Source organism: Rhinoraja longicauda, chromosome 10 (assembly GCF_053455715.1).
Source record: "Rhinoraja longicauda isolate Sanriku21f chromosome 10, sRhiLon1.1, whole genome shotgun sequence".
NCBI lineage: Eukaryota > Metazoa > Chordata > Chondrichthyes > Rajiformes > Arhynchobatidae > Rhinoraja > Rhinoraja longicauda.
In genome coordinates this window covers 30,414,654-30,427,484 of record NC_135962.1, presented here as the reverse complement: position 1 = coordinate 30,427,484, position 12,831 = coordinate 30,414,654, and the positions used below count along the sequence as shown (strand labels likewise).

The 12,831-nt window shown below is 42.1% G+C and overlaps 1 protein-coding gene and 1 pseudogene across 1 annotated transcript in view; one reads left to right on the top strand and one right to left on the bottom strand.

Annotated features, from left to right (window-relative positions):
* The window catches only part of slc25a21 (solute carrier family 25 member 21), a 330,659-nt gene that overhangs the window by 212,289 nt on the left and 105,539 nt on the right, over nt 1-12,831 (bottom strand). The window lies entirely within an intron of this gene.
* The window catches only part of LOC144597711 (RNA-binding protein 8A pseudogene), a 29,720-nt pseudogene continuing 23,535 nt past the window's right edge, over nt 6,647-12,831 (top strand).

Sequence of the window (12,831 nt, the reverse complement as noted above, 5' to 3'; positions counted from 1 at the left end):
CCCTCTCCTCCCCCACCCTTCTCCCTCCCCTCCTCCTCCCTCCACCCCTCTCCCCCCTCCCTCCCTCCCCTCCTTCCTCCTCCCTCCCCTCCTCCCCTTCCTCCCCTCCTCCCTCTTCCTCCCCATCTCCTCCCTCCCTCCCCTCCTCCCCCTCCCCTCCTCCACCCCCCTCCCTCCCCCACCCCCCTCACACTCCCCCCTCCCTCCCCCCCTCTCCCTCCCTCCCTCCCCCCCCTCCTTCCACCCCTCCCTCCCCCCTCCCTCCCGGGAGCAACCTGCGGTTGCGGTAGCAACCCGCCTCCCAGCCCAGGCGGCCGCCATTGGTGGAGCGGGAGTGGGGGATGGGGAGGGGTGGAGGGTCCTGTCCCATCCTGGTGCGGGGATGTTCAGTGGTAGACTGCGGTGGGTCTCCCACTGTTACTGAGCCACTGGACTCAGGGTGGCGTGGGGAAGGCGCTGACCCAGCCGGGGAGAGGAGGAGGGACGGGGTAGCCAAGGGCAGGCCCAGCGCCAGGCCCAGACCTCGGCTTCCACCTCCACCAACGCCCGGCCTCACCGCTGCTGCTGCTGCTACCGCCTTTCCCCTTGGCCCACCTCAGGCTTGCGGTTACCCGGTCACGTCCAGGCCCAGGCCCAGGCTCCAGCTGCTTCCCCCAGCATCAGGCCTGGCTCCCCGCGGCTACGGAGCCGGCAAACCCGTCCTCCTGAGACAGGCGGTCGAGCCGTGCTCAACGGGCTCCAACTGCGCAGGCGCGGACGCGTTTGTTCTGTGCAAGCGCGGATGCGTTGGCCATCCTACGCAAGTACCAGATCAACGGAGCCCCAACTGTGCATGCGCGGTTTTTCAAACTTTAAAATGTGAATATCCAAAGGCTTTAGTGCAACAGACTTGGTAACAACTCTAAAATGGAATCTGTCAGCTATATATGGAATACTTTGGTTGTCACTTTCAGTCTGCTTTCACTCTGATTATCATCTTGCAAGGTTGTATAGATTCTGAAATTGATTTTGTAGATAGAGGCAATTGTGGGCCGAACATTTAAGAAAGGAGGGAGAGGTAAAACAGGGAAATACCACCCAGTTAGCCTCATGACATTAGAAGGAAATGCTGGGATCGATAAAGAAAGAAGTGCTAATAGAATACTTTGAAAAGAATAATAGGACAAAGTTGAGTTAACAAGCGGTTATGAAATGAAATCATATTTGACTCATCTGTTGAACTTCTTTCAGGATATGATAATTAGAACAGATTAGAACAGGGGTAATGTATGGATGTGGCATATTTGCATTTCCAGAAAACTTTCAATAAGGGAAATTAGGGCTTGTGGAATTTAAGGTAACATATAGGGTGCCCGAGGAATTAGCACGCAGGCCCCAGATATTCATAATAGTTTTCAAAGATTTGGTCAAGGAGATCAATTGTCACATTTTCAAGATGTCCGACGATACTGAACCAGTTAGGACTGTAAGTACAGAGAAGGACGTAAAGAGGCTTCAAGCATATGCAGAGCTGCTAAGTGAGTGGGCAAGGACATGGAAAATGGCAGTTGCAATATCATGGAAAAATGAAAACTAATTAATTTTAGCACACATAAAGCCAAAAAGATAATGAGAAGAGATTAGTTAGTGTTGATATTCAAAGGGAGATATGCCCCCCTTATGCACAAGTCACTGAAGGCTAATATGCAGGTGAAGCAAGAGATTAAGAGTGCAAATGGTATGGTAGTCTTTATTACAAGAGGGCTTGATTATAGGAGAAACAAAGTCTGATTGCAATTACACAGGATCTTGGTGAGACTGCAACTGTTTTGTCTCTTTATCCAGGAAAGAATGTACTAGTCATAGAAAGAATGCAGCCAAGGAGTAAAGGTTTACAGCAGGGGTGTCAAACTCATTTTAGGACACGGGTCGGAATGGGCAAAATGCGACTTCAAGCGGGCCGGATCAGTTGTGCAAGGGCGAACGCACGCGCGCGTGCTCCCACAGCTTTTGTTGCCTTTGTTTTTTCAACCCGCTCTCATGTGTCTCAGTCTCTGCTATAACTACAAAGTGTTTCACTTTACGAATTCCGCTTCATATGAAGCAGATTGGCTAGCAAGCATTACTTTTATGATTCGAAGGCATGACTAAATGCTGGAGTAACTCAGCAAGTCAGGCAGCATCTAGGAGAGAGGGAATGGGTGACGTTTCGGGTCAAGACCATTCTTCAGACTGATGTCAGGGGGGCGGGACAAAGAAAGGATATAGGTGGAGACAGGAAGACAGTGGGAGAACTGGGAAGGGGGAGGGGAAGAGAGGGACAGAGGAACTATCTAAACTTGGAGAAGTCAATGTTCATACCGCTGGGCTATAAGCTGCCCAAGCGACATATGAGGTGCTGTTCCTCCAATTTCTGGTGGGCCTCACTATGACACTGGAGGAAGCCCATGACAGAAATGTCAGACTGGGAGTGGGAGGGGGAGTTGGTGCTCAGCCACCGGGAGATCAGGTTGGTTAAGGCGGACTGAGCGAAGGTGTTGAGCGAAATGATCGCCGAGCTTGCGCTTGATCTCACCGATGTAGAGAGGTTGACATCTGGTGCCGAGCCTAACTCCCCCTCCCATTCCCAGTCTGACCTTTCTGTCATGGGCCTCCTCCAGTGCCATAGTGAGGCCCACCGGAAATTGGAGGAACCGCACCTCATATTTTGCTTGGGTAGCTTACAGCCCAGCGGTATGAACATTGACTTCTCCAACTTTAGATAATTCCTCCGTCCCTCTCTTCCCCTCCCCCTTCCCAGTTCTCCCACTGTCTTCCTGTCTCCACCCATATCCTTTCTTTGTCCCGCCCCCCTGACATCAGTCTGAAGAAGGGTCTCGACCCGAAATGTCACCCATTCCCTCTCTCCTAGATGCTGCCTGACCTGCTGAGTTACTCCAGCATTTTGTGATACCTTCGATTTGTACCAGCATCTGCAGTTATTTTCCTACATTACTTTTATGATTAGTATCTAGGCCCGAGATAGAGTCGCTGTGAATTTAATGTTTCCAGTAATAGGAGAGTCGAGGACCCAAGGTCACAGCATCAGAATAAAAGGTCATACATTCAAAATGGAGATGAGGAGGAATGGGTGGCGAATCTGTGGAATTCATTGCTACAGACAGCGGTGGAGGCCAAGACATTAGGTATTTTTGAGGCAGAGATTGATAGGTCTTGTTTAGGTTACAGGGAGAAAGAAGACAATAGAATGTGGTTGAGGCAAAACATAGATCAGCCATGGTTGAATAGCAAAGTAGACTTGATGGGCTAAATGGCCTAATTCTGTTCCTGTGTTATAGTCTTCCTACAGTGTTTAGGTTTTGGCTACAATGGGCTGGCTGGGTGATGAACAGCCAAACAGCAGCTACCTGGCATGGTGAAAGATGGTCTGTCCATCATCTCACCTGAAGGCCCCGCTCCCCATCCTTCTCCTTATGTCTTTCTTCCTTCCCCTCACATCCTCTCCCCTTACCTCTCATGTCCTTCCCTACCCTCACCTTCTCCCTCACCTACCCTCTCCCTTTCCTCAGCCTATCCCTTCTCTCATCCCCACTTCCTTTGTTCCAACTACTCTCTCACTCCCCTCCCTTCCTTCATCCTCTCTCTTTCCTTACCTCGTCCCTAAATCCCCTCCCTTCCCTCATCCCTAAACAGCGTTCCTTCTTTCATCTGCTCCCTTCCTCACCCCCTCCCTCCATACTTCCTTTCTTTCCCACCAACTCCCCCACTCCCCTCCCTCGACACCCTCTCTTCCCTTCCTCATCCCTAAAAACCCTCCCTTCCCTCATCTGCTCCCCCTCCCCTTCCTTTACCACCACCTTCTCCCTTCTCTTCCCTATTCCCGCATAACTACCAGCACGTCTTCACATCCCACCTAGCCTTAACCCAAACCCAGAGCCCCCACCCTGGAGAGCTGCTCAGATTTTGGACCCCATTCACAGTGCGGCGACTTCCCACCAGCCTCTATCCAGGCACTCACCTGGGTCTCGGGTACATGGTGGCGGTCTCTGTGGCGGCAGCCCAGGCACTTCCCGGTGTCCACAACAACACTAAGACTCCTCACCTTCCCCAGCTGGGCCCCTTCCCGCCCGCGTCACCACATGGCTGGATATGGGCATAGCATCCACTCACCTCCGGGAGCTGGGGAGTGGGGAGGTGACAGCTGCAGACCAGACTTGCAATTTCCTTCTGCGCAAAATTCATTTCTCCTGCGAGTTTAAGCGGTCGTGTTGCTCACTTTATGTGTATAATCTAACAGCGCTGGATTTCCCCAAATCATCCCTCGGGCATGTTTGGGCCCCTTCACGGACCGGAAGTGGCCCGTGGGCCGGTAGTTTGACACCCCTGGTTTACAGGGTTTGCTGCATGAGGAAAGAATGAGAAGAGTGGGACTGTATTCTTTTGAGTTTGGGCAAGGTCTCATTAAGACTTTTAAAAATCTTAAAGAGTTTACAAACCAGATACAGGGAGCATGTTTCCTCTGATTAAGGAGTCAAGGACCAGAGGGCACAGTTTGGGAACAAGGGTTAGGCAGTTTATGTACGAGATTAGGAGAAATTTCTTCATTCTGAAAGGTGTTGAACATTTGGAAATTCAACGTGCGGAAGATTACACGTTCCAGGTAGACCAAAGATGCATTTTTCACCAAAGTGCAAATTTCACCAAATTAAGGCTGCAGGAGTATGTGCTGAGGGGCACATTGAAGCTTAGTTCAGCCTTCTGCTGCTGGATATTGCGGGGCTATGTCTGGTAGGAATGCCCCTCAAACAAGAGAAGGGATATTACCACAGCCATCAGACCCAATGGTTCCATATGTCAACCTAAAAACGAGGTGCAAACATTACTGATTATAATGCTAGCAATATTGAATGTATAGACATATTATGAATGCAACAAGAGAGTTTCGTATAGTTTTTGTTTTGGATATAATCTTTCTTACAAATAAATTTTAATTTTAATTTTGAAATTAAAAAATACAAAGTGTTCAGCACAACACATGTATCTTATCTTGGAATGAGTCCTACCACTAGCTCCACCCTCATTTAAGCTAATCTTGTAACTGAACACTCTTGATTCTCATCACCAGCAAAATGGTATTGACAGGAGATTGATGAGTTCAATAATAGTTCATGGTAAATTAAAAAGTTATCAAAAATATTTAATCAATGATTCCATCAACATTAAAATGTGAGCACAAAGAAGAGGAGCATAAAACTGAAATATATCACAGGTCTGTAGACGTGTATTTCTCGTTTAGCTTAAACACGTTAAAGGCTGGACAAGACACATTTTGGAAATAAGGTAAAGGTTAAGATTTTCTCGTAGCTTTTAAGACAGACAGTACCAGAAAGAAATTATGAATGGAGACACAAGGGATTACAGATGCTGGTATAAAAAGCAAAAACAAAATCAAACTGTTGGAAGAATCAAACAGGTCAAGCACCTGTGGAGGCAAAAGGATAGTTGATGGCGGCACGGTAGCGCAGCGGTAGAGTTGCTGCTTTACAGCGAATGCAGCGCTGGAGACTCAGGTTCGATCCTGACTACGGGTGCTGCACTGTAAGGAGTTTGTACTTTCTCCCCGTGACCTGCGTGGGTTTTCTCCGAGATCTTCGGTTTCCTCCCACACTCCAAAGACGTACAGGTATGTAGGTTAATTGGCTGGGTAAATGTAAAAATTGTCCCTAGTGGGTGTAGGATAGTGTTAATGTACGGGGATCACTGGGCGGCACAGACTTGGAGGGCCGAAAAGGCCTGTTTCCGGCTGTATATATATGATATGATATGATATGATATGTCGAGTCAAGACCCTGCATCAGAACTGAAAATATAGGCCAGTGTAAGAGGAAGGGGAACGACAGAAGCTGGTAAATAATAGATCGAACCAGATGAGGGAGAGATGATGGTGGATGGAACCAGTTGGAGGGGAGAGCTGCAATTGAGGCCAGTACATGGTAGTTAAAAATAAGCAGATGGAGTCAAGAGGGAGAGGTAAGTGGAGGGGAGTGGGAAAGGTAGAGACAGATAAGGGAGGGATGATAGGCAGATGGGACTGGATGGCAGGAGGGATCGGAAATATGAACCAAATGAGAATAAACCAAGGGGGTGATGGGCAGATAGAACCAGATGGAGGAGAGTGATGAGTCCAAGTAAAGAGGGGAGGGGAGGGATGTAAAAGGTGAACAAAACAGAATGACAGCCTGGGTGGACTGGTGGAATGGGAAAGGAACACAGGGGGGATGGCTGACCTGAGATTGAAAAATTCAATGTTCATAGCATCGGGCTGTAGGCTCCCAAGCAAAAGGTGCTGTTCTTTTAGTTTACGGTTAATGGCAAAGGCTGAGGAGAGACAGGTCAATGTGGGAATGAGATGGGCAGTTGATATGATATTCTAACAGAAGCTCAAGATTAATTTTTCAGACAGATGGCAACTGCTCTGCAAAACATTCACTTTGTCCATGCTTGATGATGAAGAGGAAATCGCCCCACAGTTGCAGGGAATAGTGCCAGAAGATGGAGAAGGGTGGGTGAAAAGATATGAATAAACTAGGAAATTATAGAGGGAGTGTCCCTGTGGAAAGCAGAAAGGTGGGAGGAGAGTGGAAGATGTGGCTGGTGTGGGAATCCAATGGAGCTGGCAGAAGTGACAATGGATGACATGCTGGATGCAGAAGCCAGCAGAATGAAAGGCAAGGAAACTAAATCTGTGTTCAATTCGGTTCAAGTAAGTGAGATTAGACACACGTGAAACAGAGGAAATACGTGCCAGGGACCTATCGGATGCAACATAGGTGAGGAACCCATGTTTCCTGAAAAAGAAACATTTGGGCAGATTTGAGAATCCAAGAGAAAGGGAAGGTAAAAGTCAGGTTAGGTGCATGGGTTATCAAGGTAACCATGCAATTCCGCAGATTCACAGTAGACAATAGTGAAAAGCTTGTTCCCTGAGTTGAAGATGGAGAGATAGAGAGAGGGAAGAGAAGTCTCAAAAATAGTCCAGGTGAATTTGAGGGCAGAGTGGAAGTAGGTTTAAAAAGTGGTGAGTTCTGTGTGAGTGCAGGGAGCAGCACCAAGCTAGTGGTCAAAATAAGGTATATTTTGGATACTCTGTGACCCAACACTGACAGCTAATGATTTCGGAGACAATAAGATGCCTTAATGGAGTTTAATCACCCAAAGATTGAAAGCATGCACCAGCAGACTAAGGAACAGATTCTTCCCCTCTGAGCAGGTTTCTGAACAGTCCTTCCATAAGCTAGGGTACTGTCCAGTTCACCTCTACCCCAGTTCAGACATTGGACATTCCTCTATAGAACTGATGCACTACAATGCTGAGAACTAGATACTGCAGTCTGTATCTTCCCATTTGCTCAACCTATTGTACTTGAGTTAGACCTGATTGTATAATATTATCTGATGTATAGTATTATCTGATCTGATTGGATGCTACCCAAAACAAGGCTTTTCACTGTACCTCAGTGCACATGACAATAATAAATTTAAATATAAACTTAAACCTAGTAGGTCGATCCCTGGAGTTAAAATCTGCAAATACTCAGTCACTTAAATTGCAGAATGCCCACAAAGCTATCACTGAATGCCCACACAGCTATGGACTCTGTAACTTGAACATTCTATTCTTGAAGAAGTGCCATCTACTTGCACATTTCTTGGAATAGCAAAAACTGGAGAAAATCTTGGGGAAAACACACGTCTCCTCTGTCAGGGGAGGGGGGAAGGGGAGGGATGGAAGGGGGGATATGCACTGGCGATTAATCCAAAGGTCTGGCCTTCATAACCTTAAATTTGTGTGTCATGTTTACCTTTGTTAAGCCTCAAAATATCCAGTGCCAATGTGAGGAGATTTTAAAAGTAGTTTGAAGATTTTTTTCTGTTTGGAATAATTAGAAAACCATATGTTCAGTTTATATTCTTAGGTTTTATTAAAAACAGTTACATTCTAAACCACTGTAAGTGAAGTTTGCTGGACATCTTGACTAGAGAAATAGTAATAAGTACATTGTGACTCAAGATTAAGTGGTGAGCAAACGTTTCACACTTTCTAAATTTAAATACCTTTGAGGTCAAAACATAATCAAAGATTTCTATTCACAGTGATAAAATGAAGAGAGTTCAGAATGATCAGAATATAATTTTCTTCAACTGCAATATTTATAAATTTTCTATGAAAAATAATTATATTCAAAAATACTTTTACATCAAAAGCAAAGATATGGATGGATCCTGAAAATATTCATAGAAATTCCAAATCAAAGACCCTGGTCTCTTTATTTGACAAATTTCAGAAGTTCTAACATTATTTTCATTTTATAGTGAATAAGCACTCTGATCATTGTGATATTAATAATTTTACATCAACTAAATCTGAGAGCTGATTGAATTTATATCATAAGCATAAACAAAGACTGTTTAAAACATCTCTCCTTAAATGATGGCATAATTATAGTAATTGAGCTGCGATAAGGAACAAATCAAAAGGATGCAGTCATTTTATGTTCTGTTTTCTAAACTAGCTGAAAGTGTCTTGGAAAAATATTCCATGAGCATTGAAACTAAAGTTAAGTAATCATGATAAACTCAAAAGATCTGGCCTTCATAATTCTAAAATTATGTGTCATGTTTACCTTCATTAAGCCAAAAAGCATTTCATGCTGATGCAAGGAGAATTCAAAAAAAAATTTCAAGTGTTTGCTCTGCTTGGAATAATTAGAAAGCCACATGGTCAGTTTATATTTCTCAATTTTATTAAGAACAGTTTCCACAGTTCCTAGCCAGATGAGAAAGAACAAGCCAATAGTTAAAATAGCAGAAAAGTACTTCCTGCTTTGCTGCTGTTGCTATTTTGAAGGCTCTTTCACTAAAATTGTCAAGCTATCTTGAGTGTAGAGAATGTCTTGCATTGCATTAAAACTAGGGTCACATATTACAAGTAAGATGTTAATATAATGGTCAGTGTTAGTGGCCTTGCCCAATGCTGTCCCACCAGTACAATGAAATGAAATTGCTCCTGGAATTGTGAGATTTTTGATTTTCATTCCCCAGTGTCCTGCAAATTATTCTCTCTCAATAATATCCAGTTCCTTTATGAAAGCTTGAATTGATCGATTGCCCCATCCCCACAGGTAGAAAACTCCAGGTTTGACCAGGAAGGAAATACCTTTCCTTCAACCCCTTATGTCTTTGACCACCTTGAACTTGTTATCATAGAGATACCTCTGGGCTGGGGAGAACTGTGCAGCCACAGCAAGATAGACAGCAAGTTCCTAGCATGGTGAGTGGAGTCGAGTTTATTGTCATATGCACACATGAGGTACAGGTATAATGAAAAATTTGCGAACAGACAATATAGACTCAGACAGCACACATAAAACATAAATTATACATAAATTGTGCATAAATTGCACATAAAATCTGTAAGAGACAGTGTAAAAAAAGACTTGCATTATTGCAACAAATATGCAATTAGAAAACAACTTCATAGTAGTGCAAAAGGTGTTATGTAGTCCTGTCAGCAAGATATCTTCTGCATTATGCAATAATCCCTTTCAATGTCGATTCCTTTAGGGCTCACATTGTTCTGGTACCACTTCTTATTTCTGGTGTATAACTCCTGATATGGTAACATTCTATATTTTCAGAGCACTAATGATGACAAAATTGTCAATGTGCAAACTAGTTGGAACATTATTTCAAAGTTTTGGTAATCTGCAGTATGCAAGTCATGAGAGTTTAATCATTTTGGATTAGAGACACGTCAATGTTCTGATTTTCTAAACTGTCAGCAGCTTAAATTGGATAAATTAAATTTAAATGATTTTAATATTGTATTGCAATTTTGAATCAATTGGTTTATTAAATATAAATCTTGCATTTTTTATTGTTATTATTTTTTAGAGCTTAAGATTTCTCCTCTTGATAATATCAAGTTTCAAATGCTGTTACAATCTACAGAAACTATAGCCGACATGAAAGGATGGATGGATTATCACAACAGATGTTACACCTATGAAGTCAGGCTGGTTTTATTTTTTGGCCCTTATTTACTGACTAGCCTCCCGTACCAACACAAGCCCAATATATCTGCAGTTAAAACTTCCAGTAACTATTCAAAACCATTCACTTTATCTTTCTATCTGAGAACATCAATGAAATTTACATATTACTTGCAACATTTCATGTACCTCAGTACCTCAGCGGGGGCTTCAATGTCGGGAGCCCCGACCGCCCCGACGTGGCAACTCCAACAGCCTGACCGCGGGAGAAGACGGCAGGGAAGAGAAAAAGACATTTTTGGCCTTCCATCACAGTGAGGAGGGACTGGAGGAGACTCACTGTGATGGATGTTTCTTTTTGTTGGTGTTAGTTGTGATTGTATGTGTTATTGCATTTTTATTGATTATTCTTATTGGTCTTATTGTTTAACTGCGGGTAATGTTTCATTTCACTACACATTTATGTGTATGTGACAAATAAACGACTATTGACTATTGACTATTGATTTAGCAAGGCTGACTTCAAGTCAAATTGCCCACAATACCACATGCTAATGACACACCTTTCAATCAGAGGCTCCTGCAGAAATAGAAAGAAACAAAATGACCAAAATTCCAAATTACCAAATCAATTTGGTTGCAATCCAAAGATGCTGCCTGAACTGCTGAGTTCCTCAATCACTTTCTAAAAGACATATTTACTTTAATGTACTGCTGTTAGTTTAAACCTATCAAAATATTTTTTAAAGTGTGCAAGTGCATTTTTGTGTTATTAATTCTAAAAGATGTGTAAGCAATTTTTAAAAAATAGTTATTTTTTGATAAAATCTGGATATTTTTGAATGTCTGAGAATGTCATCACATTGAAAAAAACATTAAATTGCAGCAGCAAGCTAGGATGGCATGAGGTCCTGGGAACGCAGCCAATCAGTGAGTGCAGCTGACCGCTTACACTGGACTGTGCCACACAGATTACACCTGGGATTGCACTGGGAGAAACATTGTGGTCCAAAGAGAAGCAGGTAATGATCTCGATCAGTATAAGATCTGCCCATTCTCCTGATGATATTAGGTTCTGGTTTAATTTAACAAAGTTTAACCCATATATTGACAGCATTGAAGTGAACAGCCAAATGAAACACAGAGGATAGTTTGTTCTCATAAACTTTGACTATTTGTCAAATACATCAGAATGCCACATTCATGTTTTAGTAATAAGTGGCATATTAGAAAATGAGAGTAATACACATATTATTCTAAATACATCTACTATTTATGGAACTAAATATGGAGACATTTATGCATTCATCTACATTTTGTGATTACTTTTTTTGTGATTTAAATGTGTCCATTCAACACTGTAATTTAATCTAGATATTCCACTACTGCACCCTTTAATCTCGCAAGAGTGCTTCCAATGACAAGAAATCATTCTGCAATATACAGCATGAATAACCTCTTCATGACGGGCTCTGCATCATCTCAAACATATATGAGAAATTACACGGACAATCACGAATGAAAAGTGTGCAAGTTGTTCTAAATAAAGAATCAAAACAAACATGAAAATGCAAGTTGAAACAACAAACTAGACAAAAATATAAAAGAGAAATAAAGGCAAAAGGCATGGAAACATGCAAAGAAATTACATAAAGCACATTACATGAATGAAAATAATATGTGTTTTCTGGAAAATGCACAGTTCTGTTTTAATATGTCAACCTACATTCCAATGTCACTCATAATACTACTAGCAAAACATGATAGGTATTTAAATTAAAATGCAATTTATTTAGATGCTATACCATTTCTGTGATAATGGATTAACAGGTATGATTGTAAAATTCAACTCAGATCAATTTTGACAGCACAGTGGTTTTCCATAAATGCTACCTTACTGCATGTGGGTTGATTTTACATAGACTATATCTGCATTATCGCAACATGATTTTACAGACTTGTTTGACCCATATTTAGCTTTGATATATGACCCAGAATTAGTGTTCAAATTTACATGCCTATTGTAATTCTAAGATGTCTGTCAGTTTGAAAATGTGCTCATATAGCCTTGATTGGCTCTATATTGCAAACAGTTTTAACTGCTAATAGTTAAATATGATGTGAATAAAATTATCACAAAACATTAATCAGAAAGTAATTCAAAAATCCAGATAGCTAAAACAAAATTACTTGATGTGAATTGGCCCTGATGTAAGAAATGCTGGACAGTTGAATGTTATTTCTAGTGGAAATGGATGCGACACAGAGTATCAATATTTCCAATCATCACAGTTCAATATCACCCATTACAGTTAAGCCAACTATAAATGTAACCAAGAATAACAAACAATAGTTGATTAAACGCTCGATATTGTGGGCAATCAAAGATTTTGAACACACTAATGTAAACATTAGGAATGGCATCAACTTTTGTTATGATTAATTTTATACAACCAGTCTTATTGCGCCCAAAATACTTTTCTCCCTTGAGAAACTACAGAAAAGTTCTATGGTTGTTTGGAGTTGTACAGTGATTAAAATATACTAGTATTTTCGGATCTGCTTTAAAATGACACACATCGTAATCAGGGTTTGCAATTTACTTTGCCCTTGCAGTCACAAATTATATCGAAACATTTGCAGAATCTATTTCTCATTCAGACTTGAAGATTTCTTTCAAGTTACTAAGATTGCTCAAAATGTCTCACAGATTGATTTATTCTATAACTTACAAAAAAAAACTTGTTTACACAAAAGGTTAGCTTGATAACAATATTCCAGTAAAAATTTTAAAAAGCTT